The 17,322-nt window shown below is 45.1% G+C and overlaps 1 protein-coding gene across 6 annotated transcripts in view; it reads left to right on the forward strand.

The window, feature by feature from the left end:
• The window catches only part of Ripor2 (RHO family interacting cell polarization regulator 2), a 180,307-nt gene that overhangs the window by 87,093 nt on the left and 75,892 nt on the right, over positions 1-17,322 (forward strand). Inside the window, exon 1 of one of the 6 annotated variants that reach the window (XM_070024445.1) lies at positions 8,347-8,549. The exons of the other annotated variants lie outside the window; for them this stretch is intronic. The gene's annotated coding sequence lies outside the window, so the exon portion shown is untranslated. Of the gene's footprint in view, positions 1-8,346; positions 8,550-17,322 lie in introns of those variants that run through there. 6 annotated transcript variants of the gene reach the window in all.

Raw genomic sequence — 17,322 nt, forward strand, 5'->3', positions numbered from 1 at the left:
AAAATAACATCTGTAAACATGGTGCAGATCAGCCTCCAGGGACCAAGTTCTAAGTAACAGGACTTCAGGACCTGTAATCCCTCCTAAAATCACCCCCTGAAGTTAATGGATGGTCTCAACTTTCTGAATTAGAAAGAAGCTGACCTCTGGAAAGATCTCTGCAAGGCTGTGGGCAGAGAGAAAGGAATGGGGCTACCTAGAGCAACATCCTTGGCCTAAAATGAAAACAAAAGTAATAAAAATGAATTTAAAAGGAAAGAAGTCACTTGAATATGGAATGTTATTAAAATATAAATAATTATGTAAGAGCAGATTTCAAAGCATTATTTCTTTTTGTTTGTAAAATCACAAGTGTACATTTTTTGGTCAGTGGTAAGGCTGGAAGTCAGGGACTGGGCGCTGTCCCTGAGCTCTTTCACTCAAGGCTAGTGCTCTACCACTTTGAGCCACAGCATCACTTCGGGGTTTTTTGTGGTTTGGAAATAAGAGTCTCACAGACTTTCCTTCCCGGGCTGGTTTTGAACTGCAATCCTCAGATCTCATCCTCCAGAGTAGTTAGCTAGGATTACAAGTTTGAGTCACCAGTGTCCCACCATACTTTTAACCAATCTCAGATGCAAATACGCACAGGTCAATACAAAACCAATTAAGCCCCATGACTGATTTAAAAAAAAATTATATATATATATATATATATATATATATATATATATATATATACACACACACACACATCTCCTGTTAGGGATCCCATCTGATGTCACAGCAAAGGCAGCCATTGATGCGGTCCCTAACTTGAGCCCTGGGGAAGAGAGAAGAGAGGAAGATGGATGATATATGATTAACCTGTAAGCCAGGGACCATCTTGAGTTGGAAACAAAATAAATAATTTTGGAAAAGCCTTACAGACAAATGTCTTCTTTTATTATGTCCCCTGATGATTAAAAAAAAAGGGATTTACTGTAAACTTAAAAGTCAGTTTAGGGGCTGGGAAGGTGGCTCAGTGGTAGAGCACTTGCCTTACATGCCTGAGACCCTGGGTTCGATTCCTCAGCACCACATAAGCAAAAAGAAAAAAGCCAGAAGTGGCGCTGTGGCTCAAGTGGTAGAGCGCTAGCCTTGAGCTGAAGAGCTGAGGGACAGCGCCCAGGCCCAGAGTTCAGGCCCCACGACCGGACCCCCCCCAAAAAAAGTCAGTTTAGAACCTTAAGAAAACCTACATGTAGAGTGCTAACCTTGAGCAAAAGAAGCTCAGAGACAGTGTTTAGGTGCTGAGTTCAAGCCCCGGGACTGGCAAAAAAAGAAAGAAAGAGAGAAAGAGAGAAAGAGAGAAAGAGAGAAAGAGAGAAAGAAAGAAAGAAAGAAAGAAAGAAAGAAAGAAAGAAAGAAAGAAAGAAAGAAAGAAAGAAAGAAAGAGAAAAAAGAAAACATACACACCAATGCTAAAAAATGCTGTGCTTACACATAGACACCTATCATTTCCACTGACTTTCTACCTTCAGTTTGTGTCTTTTTACCTTCATTTTGATATCTTTATGAACTACATGTATTGATTCAATGTGGGTTGCTTTCTTCAACCTCAGGTATTCAAAACTATAATGATTTTTAAAGTTAAATTTTGCTAAAAGGTTCTTTTGACTTGTATCACTTGTTCTTAAAATGTGATCTGAGGATCCCTGAGGTTTTAGGCATCCTCAGGGAGTCTCCAGCTACCTCAATATTTTTGTTGAATATGAAATGGTCTTGGAACCATGATGCTATTGCATAAATAGGTCTTTATATGAAAATGTATAAGAAATTCAATCTCAAGTTTCTGAGGAGGAAACTGTTTGCTATAGGTAGAACTAATTTCATTTTTTACCAGCTTTGGCAGTGTTGCTTATTATCTCTACCTCTGCAGCTTTCCTGTCACTTGGTGCAGAATCTAGAGGGAGAAATGGAGTTTAGAATGAGGATTATTTGCCCAAACATGTCAGACTGATTTCAGCACCTCCGGGACATACAAAAAAAAAAAAAATACTAACAGCCTTGGCCAAGCGACTTTCCCATTGTGCAAGCAGATACATGTGACAACGGCAAGGAAATAGCCCGTGATGGCTCCTCCCTTGAGGACCTTATCATAGGTACCAGACGCATACAGAGGATAACCAGACCTTCCTATCTCCAGTTCAGAAAGGGGTGAGCGAGTCTCTGCTGTCAGGTTCAAGCATGCTTCTGTAGGTGCAGCTCAGGATGCCCTAAAAGCAGGCGTGTTATGCTCTTTCCCATAGGAAAGCAGGCCAGCAGCCACTGGGGACAAAGTATGCCTTAATTCCTCATGTAGCCAATAGTAATTGACTCTCCTCTATATTGGTAAATAGAGAGACTACTATACTGCATATGGCAGGCAGCATAGCTCCTGATAAAGAGGAGTTAAAAACCAGTGAGGAGAAGTACACTGAATATCTGCTAAGGGAAAGAGGTGTGTTTAGGTATATATTCAGAGGACAAAGGACCTATAAGACGGCCAGTGTTAGAACATGAAGGAGGTAGTGCACAGGGCTTCCTAAGCCAGCCAGGATCTTCAGAGACAAGAGTCAGAGGTCCAAAGCCATGTGCTCAGCAGAGAATTTCCAAGCAAGCAGAAATGACGTGGGAGGGGAGGGGGATAGGAGCAGGAAATTGTCACCTGTTTCAGCCAAAGGGAAGCTAGTGACCAGATTGTCCAGATCTTCCATGTGACAGACAAGGACATAGAAGTAGAGATTCCCCCTCCCACCCACCCCTGCCATTTCCTCCGTTAGTAACATTAAAACAGAACCTAAGCATCTCAACTCTTTAAGTCCAGGGTGATCCCCTGCATGTGTGGGTTGGTAGAGTGGTAGGGGACACAATTAGAAAGGCTTCTGGAACTACACACCAGAACTGGGAAGGCTAAACACCCCTCAGGGCTTCAATCAGACCAAGATTCCCCACATGCATTCTGGGATGACTATGCCAAAACCATTAGGAGCCAGTTAAAATGGAAAGTGGGAGAGTGATTGTGTGCATAGTGTAAGTTAGAAAACTGGAAATTAAGACAGCAGGAAAAAGATTGATCAGAACTTCAGATGAAGAGGTGAATAAAGGTGAGTCAGGTTCCTTATACACCGTACAAGGAAGGAGTTCAAGAATCTTAGAAATGGCAGCATGCCAAGCTGTCATTTGGCCATGCATGTGGTTGACCAAGTACCACTAAAGAAAGGTCATAGGGGTAAACAGTTGGATGTTATGCATTATGGTTATGAAGAGAGACTCTATGTCAGCTATATCTGGTTACCTTTCTCCAGTCAACTAGGCCTCCAGTAAAAGCCAGAATTAAATAACCTCATCAACATAAGAAATATACAGAAACATAAATAGATAAGAGTTGGTAGATGCAGCCAGATCTCTGCGACTCTTAAAACATCAACTTCACTTTATAGTGGCATTAGTTCTTTAGGCAGGTCTTGAGTTCTGTAAGTTCTGAACCAGGAAGCCATATTGGCTGCATGTTGGATGCCTCTTTCTTTCTTCTGATGAATTGTGTGTTTATTAGAATTGAGTGATGGCAGAAAGAACAGACTAGCTTGGCCAATTCTGTCCTCCAACCAAACAGTGGCTTAAAAATGCTCAACAAAGGAGAACAGGATTACAGTTGAGTTCTAGAAAGAGACCCTTGCCAGTAGAGCTGCGGAAGTTCAAACACCCTGTTTCATGCTACCAAAAATAATCACGGCACTGTTCCCATAGCACCCAGAGTACTTCCTCTTTCATAACACACACCTCACAACTATAATCATCGCCAGACGCCACAGGCAGGTTGCATAGTTACTGGGCTCGCTTCTGTCCCTGCATCGTTAGATGTGCAGACTGATCCTGAACATCTAAGATTGCCTGATACTAAATTGGACCCAATTATTGGTTCAAATAATAGCTATTATTTGTATGTAAGATTAATATATATGGGAAAGGGGGGACTTCAACTTGTGCTAAACTGTCTCTTCTTTGGGAAGAACCATTCCTTTCTATTGAAGGAAAGGGGATTCTCATAATATTTCCCAACCCCCACTGCCTGACCAGCTCTGTCTCATCAGTTCCCTGGGCAAGGTTACCAGGACATAGTGAAGTATCTAAATACTCTGCTCACTGAAGTTATGTGGGGGGGAGGGGGGGAAGGGGCGCGTATGTTCATTTGTTTTTGTTGTTGCTTGTGCCAGTCCTGCGGCTTGAACTCGGGGCCTAGATACTGTCCCTGAGCCTATTTTTTTTTCTCAAGGCTAGCACTCTACTCCTTGAGCCACTGCTCCACTTCTGGCTTTTTGTTAGTGAATTGAAGACAAGAAACTTATGGATTTTTCTGCCCAAACTGGCTACAACCCTTGATCCTCAGACCTCAGCTCCCTGAGTAGCTAGGATTACAAATATAAGCCACTGGCACCCCGCTTCAGTGAAGTTTTGAGGATACAAGGATTCTGCTTAAATAGTAGAAGCCTAGGAAGTAGAGAGAGGAAAAGAGAAAGGGAGGGAGGGAGGGAGGGGAAGGGGGAGAGGAAGAGAGGAAGGGAGGGATGGAGTGAATGAACTACCTGAAGATGAAAACTTGATTCTTGGTGGCCACAGCTGGAGCAGTGAATAGCAAGCAGTGAAGACTTTTGGACCAAGCACCAGAACTGGGTTCTGATTTGAACTCTTGATTCAGTGATGTGGTCTTGTGAAAATCACTTCTTAACTTCTTTGGGTTTTAGATAAGGCACTGTAATAAGGATTGTCTTCTGGTTGTTTGGACCCGGGCTTCCTGATCCCTCACTCATCTACCTGTGCTCTCTGAATGCTCTACATTAAGCACTTTGGGGACTACCAACTACTACACTGGGTAGTCCCCATCGCCAGGAACTTCTGATCCAGTGGAGAAACTGAGCCTGTATTGGCCATCATCCTTCCATAATCTGCCTACTGTGCCCCCTGGCTGAGGAAGCAGCTTAAAGAAAATGCTAGTCAGGGAACCCCCCTCCTTCTTGTACAATGATGCTGAGTGTAGCAACATTAACAAAAAGCAACAGACCACTGACTGGGGAGCCACCTCAGCTCTGTCTTCTGGCCTCTGGCTCTGGACATAAGCATTACGTGTGCACACCCTACATTCATATCCAAGCTTCAGTAAGATGCCCTCAGCCCGGAAGGGAGCTGAACTGTATTACAGAAAAAGGATCACATATTTGGGACCACACCTCTCTTTGAACTGTAGCTTCACTTTTGATGAGCAAGTTATTTGTTCAGCTTTCTAGAGTATCTGTCATCTTATCTTTTAAGTGGGGACAACAATGGGAAAAGAGATTGTTTAGGCTTGAAGGGAGGGGATGTCAGTAAGCACCAGTGACCCAATAGTAAGGTATCTGCTGATTCTTTCTCTATCCCTTTCCTTTCCCTCTCATAAAATCTGTACATCATTACCAAGAGTACACCCAAAGTGAGGAAGGCAAAAGATGCGGAAATAGAAAGCTTTATACTCATTTATTTATTTGGAAAATGGGGAAATAGAAAGCTTTATACTCATTTATTCTCAAACGTCTCCTGCACATCTGTGCCTCTTCCCCGATTATTGCTCTAGAGCATGGCACCATCAATTATAATAGCTGTAACACAAGGTAAGAGGTGCTAGGGGCCAGTATGAAAGTTCTGAAGTGGAGAAGCAAGGAAAGGGGGCAAAGGCCTGGGAAAATGGATGCCGGTTGGAGTGTTTAAACTCGATCTGGATGAACAGATTTGGCTGGATAGAAACACGCAAAGGCTGTGTTGGTAGAGATAAGCCAGACTGACAAGGGAAATCCATGAGAATAAAGGGGTGCTTCGGGGTGGCAGGGCTTCCCATCTTTTATTCCGTACACAGTCATGACACTCCTGCTGTGCGCTCAGAGCGCAGTCTATAAGCACAGTCCATAAGGTCATTGTCCTTATGAGCTCACTGCCTAGTGACAGGCAGGAAACAAAAGGCAAATAAAGTCATTACAATTTACAACCAGTACTTTAAAAGACACAAGGTATTGAAAAGGACAATTGAAGAGAAGGATGTCATTAAAGATGCTCCTGATCAAGGCTGACCTTGCTGAGAAGAGGGTAGGAATTGGAAGGGAGCCTTTACAGCCTGAGCAGAGGTGGAGGTGGAGAGGAGGCTTCTGGAAGGGCTGGAAAGCATTGGTATCAACTTCAGGCTTTATTCTTTCTGTACTCCAAATGGGGAACTGATGCCGAATTTTGATCAGGAGAGTGGTTTGAAAGGTTACTCTTTCTATAATGTGAATGCATTGTTATCTACTGCTGCATAACAAAACTGTCACAGTCACCTCAAACACCACCCATTTATTATCTTATGGTTTCTGTGGGTCAGCGACATCCAAGCATGGCTTAGCTGTGCGCTCTGAAGAATGAGTGACACAATAGTAGAGTCATCACAGCTCATGTTTTGCAAGTGTCCAAATGTAGCATTTCCATCTGTGTGTGTGTGTGTGTGTCTGTGTGTGTGTGTGTCTGTGTGTGTGTGTGTGTGTGTGTTATTTAAACTGGGTCATCTTTGGCAAGTGACATTAAATCTCTTAACTTGGGGATTCCCCATCCATGAAATGGTAATAATAATACCCACTATTACTACTGGATTTTAATCAAGAATAAATGACACAATAAAAATATCTGCTCTGGAGACCAGAATACAACCACATTGTCAATAAGCAGTATGCGCAGTATCGTGAGGATTGCCTCAAGTCAACCAAACTTGCCAGAGACTCAGAATATTAAAATACTTGAAGAATACCGTGCCAGGCAAATTGGATGTTCATGTCATGTGGGCAACACATTTTTGCCTTGGAAGGAATGCCTGCATGGAAAGACTGCACGCTATTTTGTGAGTTAGAAGAAGGGCAGAAGGAGATGATGGGCCTCTGGGGAAATGCAATTGTAATGAAGGATATGGACTGCATATACTGCGCAGACCACCCTTCGTGGTGTAAGGCAGAGATAGAGTGGCTGGTACTTGATCTTAAGGGCTCTTTATAGGCGTCAAATAGTCTCCCTCTTTTTGTCTTATTCTTAGGTGGGTTATGACTTACTTGATTTGGCTATTTGAAGTCCAGGCCTGAGGAAGCCATCCCTTTACCACACTTGGGCAGGGGTGTTTCTTAAGATGACACTGTCTTTCAGGATGTCCCTTCTTTAGCCAACATCTAAGTTCATCTAATGCCATAACAAGTGACAAAATCTCAAGTTGGAGAGGGGTAGATGTATTTGATGGTGCAGTTGTATTTAACATATTCTAAATACACAGTTTACTCTGAAGGGTGACTTTATAGATGAGGATTACAGATGGCAGGATTCCCTATTTAAGGATGGAGACAGAGTCCAAGCCTTGTCTTTCTATGTCTCATGCTACTTTTTTTTTTTTTTTGGCTGTTAAGCAGCCCCATTACTTTGCAAGTTTTATGTATGATTCAAATTCACCAAAACAAATTAAAACTGGGGGGTTGGGAGGAGAGGAAGCAAGGAAGGAAAAGAAGGAAAAAGAAAGTTTATTTCTCTCCATCATAATAAGATCTCTATCCAGTTTCCAAACAAAGAGAAAGCAAGAAGGGAGGGAGGGAGGGAGGGAGGAAGGAAGGGAGAAAGGAAGGAAGGAAGGAAAGAAGGAAGGAAGGAAGGAAGGAAGGAAGGAAGGAAGGAAGGAAGGAAGGAAGGAAGGAAGGAAGGAAGGAAGGAAGGAAAAGAAACTTTATTTCTCTCCATCGTACTAAAATCTCCCTCCAAACAAACCCCAGCAGCTTGCCCTCACCAAGCACCTTCCCCAGCAGGGCTTTCCGGGCACAGCTCTAGCGGGAGCAACCCACTTGCCTCCCGGCCCCGCCCTCCAGTCCCCCCTCGGTGTTTTCCCGGCCCGGCTTCCATCGCCGGCCCCCGAAGGGGAGCTGAAAGGTCCACGGCTCGACGCCACTGTTCCCCCCCACCCCCCGCGCTTTCTTCTCCGATGCGCTCGACCCGGTAGGTTCATCGCGCGGATCCCCGTAAAGGGCACTTGGAGCCCGGCGCGCGCTCGATCAGCGGGGGGACAGGCACCGAAGCCCTGCCTCCTGGAGTTGCGCCGAAGTAACTGTCAAGCAGCTGCCTCCCCGTTCCCCCCCCCCCCCCCGCCTCCCCTCCTCCGCCGCCCCTCCCCTCCCCGCACCGTGACGCCGAGCCCCCGCGCGCCTCCCCCTCCTCCGCGCTCCCCGCCCCTCCGGCCCCGCGGCGCGGTGCTCGCTTCTCCGCTGGGCGCTGCGCCACCCTCGCGCCCGCCCGGCCCCCCAGCTTCACCCCTGCAGCGGCTGCGATCGAACGTCGCGCGGGGACGCGGACTGTCACCCGTGGCCTTGTCCCCCCTCCCCGCTCACCCACGTGAGGCGAGCTCGGGCTGTCCGCAAAGCCAGACAGGCGCGGGGCAGCCAGGGGGCTTCACGCGGGTGGAGAGAGACCTTCCCGGCCCGTGAGTCCTGGCGTCCCGGGTCATGACCAGAAGCGCTCGTCTTTAGGTAGGTGCATCTGGCTTGGGGTTGGTTTGTTGTGATTGTCCTTTTCGCTTGCTTCTGACAGGACTTGCAACCTCCAGTCCGTGGAGGGAGGGGGGGAGGGTGTCCTCCACTTGAAGGAGCGTTGCCTCTTAAGGAGCAGTTGGGACTAGGGCGTCCACCCCGGCCGGGTCGGCATCTGATGCCACGGGGGGGGGGGGGCTGGGGGGGAATGGGGGACAGGAGAGGAGCACGCACAGTTTTTGCGTTTTTGAAGGGTGCTTTGGAGAGTGAAAGGTTCGAGACGCCCGTGGCTGAATCCGATGGGGTTGGGGAATCCGAGAAGCGCGGGGCTAGGGGACCCGGGTAGGGTGGGGAGATGGGGAGGGCTTCGTCCGCGGATGAGGGTCTTGGGTGGTCGGTCGCCCCCCACACACCAGATAATGACTTCCGGCACCCAGCAGCAATGGAGAACCCCCACGCAGGGTGGGTTCACGGTCTCCAGGGTCTGACCAATTGAGTTTGGTATGAACCCCCCCCCCTTCCTCCCCGCGTCTGAATTCCAAATTGGCTGAGCGGGGTTGGGGTGGGGGTTGGGGGTGCAAATTGGGAAGAAAACCGAGGAAGAGAAAGGTGTTTTTGCCTTGCTGCCAGCCTGGGTTTGGAAAGGTGGGGGTGGGGGGCAGAGGGGGATGCACCTGAGGACCCAGCATCCTCGCAGGTATCTGGATTGGGGAGGGGGGGAAGGTTCCAGAAGGCAAACGTCTGCAGCTGTGCTGCTCCCTTGCAGCTCCCATCTGATGGGATCAGCCAATGGAGACCCCTTACTTCTTAATTTTATTGTCAAGGTGATGTACAAAAACCCCTGGAAGAGTGTTAGGTAGGTGCCTTTTGAAATTCACTTAGTACAAGTCACCCAGGTATGGAGGTGGCAGAAAGCTTGTGCAGTGACAGCTCCCTCAGGAGCAAGTGGGCTGGTTCCATTAGAGTGGAATTGGGGGGGGGGAGGAGATTGGTGTGCCAGCCTCTTGGAAATACCAGTGTGTTGCATGAGTAACTGAGGAGAAATGGCTGAGCATTGTAGCTAGGGCAACAGCTGTGATTGTCTTAGAAAACACCTTGGGGGCTCTTTCCTCTCCCCCTCCCCCCTACTTTCCACTTGAGCTGTTTCTCCTGTGTGAGCAGCTGCTTCGTTTGTTACCTGACACACAATCATTTCTTCCCCCTTCCCTCCCCCTCCCCCCCACACTTTTTGGTCTTTTCTCAGGTTTGTTTGGCTCTGAGAATGTTCCCTCCTTTCCTCTCTGAGCCTAGAATTCCTAGTGGTTTACTTCTCATCCTCTTGGTCCTCCAGCTTTTTCCTTCCAGCCTTTTGAGTCTGCCCACTCACACTGACTAGCTCCATGCAACTGTTTTATCTTCTGTCACCAGCAGGAAATGTCAGCCATGAACTCTTCCTCCAAACCAAGATCATCACATCCAATCTCTAGTGGTTAATTAGGAAGCAGCTAGTAGCTCTCCTCCTTCACAGGAAGCAATAGCAGGGGTGTGTCTGTAAGGTAGCAGTAGCTTGAGGAACAGGCCTCCAGCTCCCCCCATTATCTGCCCTCCAACCCAGCACTATTACCCCCCCCAATCAGCAGCCCCTTCAGAGATACTGACAAAAATGTTAGTTTTCTCTCTCACTGTCCCCAAGGGGGTAATGCCTTTTGCCTGTCCAAAGATTGACTATATCCAAAACATCTTAACAACTAACTGTGGAGGGGCTTAGTTTAAAAAATAACAAAAAAAAACCCCACATGCTGCCTTTATTGCTTTGACACCCCCCCCCCAATTTCTGTTGCTTCTTTCTTCCTCTGATGCTCTGATGTGGGATTTTTGCTTTGAATATTTTATCCTCAGCAGAAATATAAAGAAATACCAAGCTAGAGAGAAGGAAAAGGAACGCATACACAAGAGACTTGTATAGAATTCTCATTACCCAAACACTCCCAGAAATGGCTCCCTCCCTTGTGTTGATCACAAAATAAGATTCCAGCAGAGAAGGGACCTGTCCCATTTCAAGGACAAGTTGTAGAGAAGCCAAAGGTGGGGGGAGGAGGGGAATGGAGGTGGAGGATCTATGATAGATCTGGAGCGCTAAACTCCCATGTGTCAACAGTAAAGTACCCTGCCAATGGCTGCCATGCATGTTGACCTAAATCTGAGGTCACCAAAATGGAACCATCTCTGCCATGATTTAAACAAAAAACAACCAGCCCACAGGTGATAACAAGGCACTTCGCTGTTAGATTTTAAACTGACTCACTGGTTCTTAATTCAGCTTTCTGTCCTGAGACCAAAACATATACAAGGCAGCTGTGGAAGGCTGACAGTATAGCTTCCAGATATTAAAGGGTCAGATCAGATCCTGCAAACAATAGTCTCCTTGAGTTGAAGAGTTTGCAACCAATTTTCTTTCATCAGCCATTGCAGTCAATGAATTGGGATTTTTAAAAAAATAAAATAAAAGGCTGTCTTGTTTTTATTCTGAAAAGATGTCAGAAGTCTAAAACCACTTTCTTGCTTTTCTTGGGAGGAAGTGGCAGCGAAAGTTGTTTTCTTTATACAATGGGTGCTCCTCTGGGCAATGGCAGATTGGACTTTCCATTTGGCCTTCCTGTGCCCTGGTAGCCACAAACAGGGCCTGGTGCTTGTGACCAGCTCCTTTACCAGGGTTAGTTTCATCTGCCAAGCAAAAGCTCCTTGAACTGGGAGAGATAGACAGCTTGTGTTTGTGGCCATTCAACCAGAAAAGAATACCAGCTGAAATCAGACAATGGAGCAAGGGAATTGGGGTGTCTATGGGGGAGGGAGGGATGTCCCAGGGGAACACAGCTGGTTCCTCCAAAGACATGCCTAGGTGGGGAATGGTGTCATAAGACAGTGGTCATGCTATCCCCCCACAAGGTGATTATTAAAATAATTCTAAAAAGATAAAAGATGGTGAGCCTGTGGCATTTCATCCCCAAGGAATCCATCCTTCCTGGGGCTTCATTCCTCCCTTCTTTCATAACCATACGCTCTCTAGTAGACAATTTCCTGAAATAACATGCTTCTCTAGAAAACGGAAAAGCTCTCTGCTAGGCACACAGAAGCCTTCCTGTGGCTTTGGCTGCACAGAATTACTTAATACATTTGTGTATCTTGAATGGATTGACGTTCAAATAGCCACATGTCCTGTCCTCTTCTCTCTCCTGGCCCATCTCTCTGGGTTAATGGTCCAGGTTTTTGTTTGGTTTCTCCTTCAGTCACAATAAGCTCATCTCACTTGGGTTGGAAATGCTCCCTGGAAATAATGGGTGTTTTTGTAAGAGTGGCAGGCTATCTAGAAAAAGATCATCTCACACATGGATCTGTCTGGATGGCTAGAACATCATGAAGAAAAGAAGGTGCTCCAATTTACCTTATTGTGCATTGTTTTTTACCTGACAGGAGGCATGCTGAGGGGGTGGGGAGAGATGAGTGCTTTCACGCGTTCATTACACTAATTAAAAAGGAAATTAGGTTTTTTTTCCAACAGTAAAAGCAAATGAGGTACAATATTTCTATGTTGTCCTCCATAAAATGAAAATGAGTCCCCCAGACAAACCACAGAGGGAGGGGTCTTCACCTCTCTTAATCACTTTTAATTCTGAGGTAGGTTTTCAGCCTAATCCTTCAGGGTCATGTAATTTAAGGGAATACTATTTTTCCTGTCCAGTTTAAAACTACATGTTTACTGAGCAACAATTTTAGGATCTGCTCAGTTAGGCTTCTCATTCAATATGAAAACATAAGCTATTTATTCTACCTGCTATGGAGTGCAGTCTGGTAGGAAAGAAGGAAGAATCACTTGTGCTGGACAGATGTTCTGGTTTGCCCCCTGTATTAGCCAGCTCTTTGTCACTATAACAAAACACCTGATGCAGGGTATTTATGAAGTAAAAGAGAGGTTTACTTAGCTGATCTTTGTGCAGGCTGATCATTCAATGGCATTGTAAAAGCATGCTGAGGGCCACTTCAGATCACTACAGGAGCTAGTGCAGGGCAAGTGATTACTTGCTGAACCCGGAAGAGGGCGAGATTAGAATCTCATAGTCCCTTCAAACAGACAGCACGTCCCCAATTAACCCAAGGCCTTCCTGTTTGCTCTACCTCCCAACAGTGCCCCTAGACTCTGATTAGATTTGAGACACTTTCGTTCAAATGCCAAATATAAGATGACAGACAGAATGAGAAAGGAGATGGGCTTGATGGGCTTAACAGATGAGAAGACCTGGGAGACTTGGAGCCACCTGAGGGCACGGGAGGCTCTGTTTTGTTTATTTCTGTGCCTTGGGGCTAGCTTGCTGCCCAGCCAGAAGTAGAACTACTTAAGTACCTGGGAATTTAGATTTCAGAGCAAGACTGAAAACAGGAAAGGTCAGGACAGTGGCAAGGCATACCTAGCCAGGAAGGTCACCTGGGAACAGTTGTGAAATAAGCTATTATTAATAACGGTGATGATATTAAAACAAGTTTGGCCAATAGCCATGCCAAAAAAAAAAAAACAACCCACAAAAATGTATTAAACCTTAAATACTTTTTTACTCTTTCTTGTTTTTTTGTGCCTTACCTTTGGGGTTTAAGGCTACTGGTTCTCATCTCTAGAAGCTTCCTTCAACCAACCAATTTTTCCAGAAAGAACTGCAGAAACAATGACTCTATTCTCTTTGAGCTTGTGTGTGTCTGCCCTTGTCTTCTGGGAGAGCTATTGGAAGGGAGGCAAGGACAGGAAAGGGGAAGAGTACCTTCGAAATACAAGGTAAGGCAGATCAATACAAATAGCACAGGCTTTCTTTCCTCCTCTCAGTTGGAAAGAACACATTCAAAATGACAGTTTCTTGGAGCTAGAGCAACTCCCCAGAGGCTAATCCTAGAATGACATTTGCTTTCCCCACTTTTTGTTACACATGAAATTCTGGAATGACTAGACCTTGGCCTCAACAATCTACCTTCCAATTAACGTGTTCCCACATAGATGCTGATTGGAGGTTCAAGGTGAACCTACCCTACATGAAGATGCCAGAGAACTCCAGCTGGCCGCCTTTGGATAGCAAGGCCATTCCTTACTTTCAGATTATACGGCTATTGGTAATAGTCACTTCGAAATATCCATATCCTCCCAAGTTAATCTAATTTAGTGTTGTCTCAGTGATGCTTCATTCTCAGAAATAAAGTGGGGCTTCGAAAAGGGACAGAGGAAGCTGGAATAGTGGGCACATATGGGGAATCCAGCATTAATCAGGGTTCAGCTGCAAAGAATGAAAGCTACTTAGCAGAAAGGTAAAATGTCCTACAGAACTATTGAGTCAAGCAGGCCAAGGAAACACAGGCTAGGTTGAACTTTGAAAGATACAATGTAAAACTAGGCTACTGATGAACTCACAGCCTGATCTAGAGTCAAGCAGTTCCTGCTGATTTGACAAGCTGAAAATGAGAGTACCATAACCATGGTCAGGAAACAGCCAGAACAGAACCTACTACAAAGAAAGCAGATTATCCACATGGTGGCAGAAAGCAATGATAAGAAGTATATTATGGGGGCTGGGAAGGTGGCTCAGTGGTAGAGCACTTGCCTTGCATGCATGAGGCCCTGGGTTCGATTCCTCAGCACCATATAAGCAAAAAGAAAAAAAAGCCAGAAGTGGTGCTGTGGCTCAAGTAGTTGAGTGCTAGCCTTGAGCTGAAGAGCTGAGGGACAGCGCCCAGGCCCAGAGTTCAGGCCCCACGACCGGACCCAAAAAAAAAAAAAGTATATTATGGCAGGCCAAATAATGCCCTGCTACCCCAACCAAGATGTCATGTCCCTGGGGTGTATGTACATTGTCCTACATGATAAAAGAGACTTTGCAGATATGGTTGTGCCAAGGACTTGGCAGGATCCTAAATTACCCAGCTGAGCCCATTCTAATTACATCAGTCCTTCAAAGCAGAGAAGTCACATGACTGTGATCCAAAGTCAGAGAGATAAAAGATTGTTAGTTTTAAATATGGAGATAGGGACCACCAAGGGGAGGAATGCAGGAAGCTTCTATAAGCTGGGAAAGACAAGATTTTCCACATATCCTCCAGAAAGAAATGTGATCCTGACAACATCTTAATTTTAGTCCAGTGAAACCCATTTCAGACTTCTGATATCCAAAACATTAAGACAGTGTGTGCTGTTCTGTGCACTAAATCTGTGGTGATTTGTCACAAGAGCCATGGGAAACAAACACATGCTCCCTCTCACATCATCCTTCAGATATCGCTTGATGCAGATGCATCTGATTGAGGCTCCTGCTTCCTAGATGGGTTCCTAGCTGTAAGGAATTCTGGGAAGTGGAAACTTTACTTGTGGAGAGTGTCCTAAAGGAAGGGGTGGGTGAGATGTGAATGTCAATCAAGCAGAGCTGGTGCAGCTGTCCTGGGCACCGCAGGTGGATATGCTTGCCCTCTTTGCTGTCCAGAGAAGAACAGAGGCATGTGGCAGAACAGAAGTGGATGCCTGAGATTTTTAGGAAGTTTAACAAATGTTATTAAGTAATTAAGGCACAAGGAAGAGTGAGAGGAAGGGAGCTGAGAATAGTTGCCCTTTTCACCAGGGTAGAAATTACTACAAGGGGTTTAAGGAGAGTATATGTATGTATCAGTATTAGGGATAAATGTGGACTTCCTACAGCTTAGCCCTTAACTACACTGTATAATATGGCCTCAACATTGTCTCCTATCCCAAATGATATTTCTACAAGACAATGCTGAATAGCCTTCCCATAGCAAAATGGGGCTACTTCCTTCAATATTGTAACCTTTTTGATTAATAGGGAATATGTTTTATGTGTCTCAGCCAAGGCTGAATTTTTTTTGGGGGGGGAGGGAGGTGTCGGTCATGGGGCTTGAACTCTGGGCTTGGGCGCTGTCCCTGTGCTCTTCAGTTCAAGGCTAGCACTCTACCGCTTGAGCCACAGCGCCACTTCTGGTTTTCTAGTAGTTTATTGGAGATCAGAGTCTCACAGAGTTTCTTGCTCGGGCTAGCTTTGAACCTCGATCCTCAGATCTCAGCCTCCTGAGTAGCTAGGATTACAGGCATGAGCCACAGGGGCCTGGCCCAAGGCTGAATTTGAACTCAGGATCCTCCTGCCTCACCCTTCCCAGTGCTGGGCATTATATGAAATGCCACTATGTGTTGCTATAAGTGTGTAGAAAAGGTTGGGTCAATGACCTGGTATTCTGATTCCTCCCTGGGAGTTTCTCCACCTAGGATGCCCCTCTAACCGGCCTTGACAGCAAAAGCTAGGTTAAGCTGGAGAGAGAAGGCTGACGTGTTCGACCTGTCTTCCCCCTTCAATCACTCAAATAGGACCTACTTGAAGCCAGAATCCACTGGGAGTCTGAAGGGTGATTATTTTTCTCTCTTTACCTGACTAATGCCCTGGCTGGCTTACTACGTTTGCAAATGGGAACCGGGCCTGAGGATGATAGAAGAAACAGGAATTGCTCCTTTGCAGACTCCCATGACATTCCTAAAACAGTTTGACCTTTTAATCTTGTCATAATGATCTTTGGCCTAAAATAGGACCAAACTGACACGTGGTAGGTTTTGTTTTTCTTTTTATTCTAGGGTCATTTTTCTTTTTATAGATCTTCAATGTGTGTTTCTTCACGTTAAGAAATTTTCCAGATGTAATTCCTTATTTTTTGGATCTCTATGGCAAAATGTTGGGTTTCTTTTTTCCATGAAGATGGAAGAAAATAGTCAAAGCAAGGAAAGACCAGGGGGGTGACATTAACTCCAGATGTTTGCCTAAATGTGAATATTATTATCAGGCTAAAGGTACTTTAAAAAAATGATGACCCCTCTGTGCAGTATTTTTACAATAAAAAAAAAGATGAGTTTTTCATTTAGGAAGCTAATCTCACATCTTTGTATTCTTAATTGGGCAAAAATAAATCTCATCACCGAACTATGCCCATAAATTCTATATAAGGTCAATTTGACTTTCCTAGGCCATGGGTGTGGAACCTACCTGTAATCCCAGCACTACAGAGGCTGAGATAGGAGGATTACAAGTTTGAGGCCTGACTATAGTCAACATAAGGCTCTATCTCAAAAATAAACACAAACAACAATAAAAGCACCTAATATTCATGAAAGTAGGTACAGAGGCAAGACCTTCTTGAGCTATTATAGTGTGTAAAGATAAAACAACTCCTGAATTATAGATATGTGTGACTATATTGCACATTGCTATAATGCCTCTTATAATGAAACACCCATTCTAAACAATGGTAATAATAAAATACAGTAACACTATAGTAATTATTACCATAATAGTAATGATTAAATATAATTCACTATAGCAAACTATATTAATAATATCATTTAATAACTTTTCTAATGTGCCAAGCATATGCATTTATTCATTGAGTCCTCACAATAACCTGAGACAATCGCTTTTTTTTTTAACACTTTATCGATGAGAACATTGAAGCTTCACAAAATCAGTAGGCTGTAGAAGTTAGTGTTAAGCTAGGCTAGTTGGCATTGAATCCAGGCTGTGGTGATGGTTCTAGATGTAAGTAAACAACAACTCCAGATTCAGAGCCCCAGTTCCCACAGCAACTAGCAGCCAGTAACATGTGTGGGATGCCACAGTTCTCCCACGAAACCCAGCTGGGTTGTGGCTGCCAGGTCTTTTGGCTGAACAAATCTCAGACTGTCCACGTGGGCCAAGGTCTTTTGTTGCTAGCAAAG

Source organism: Dipodomys merriami, unplaced genomic scaffold, assembly GCF_024711535.1.
Source record: "Dipodomys merriami isolate MVZ:Mamm:240054 unplaced genomic scaffold, mDipMer1.0.p SCAF_16, whole genome shotgun sequence".
NCBI lineage: Eukaryota > Metazoa > Chordata > Mammalia > Rodentia > Heteromyidae > Dipodomys > Dipodomys merriami.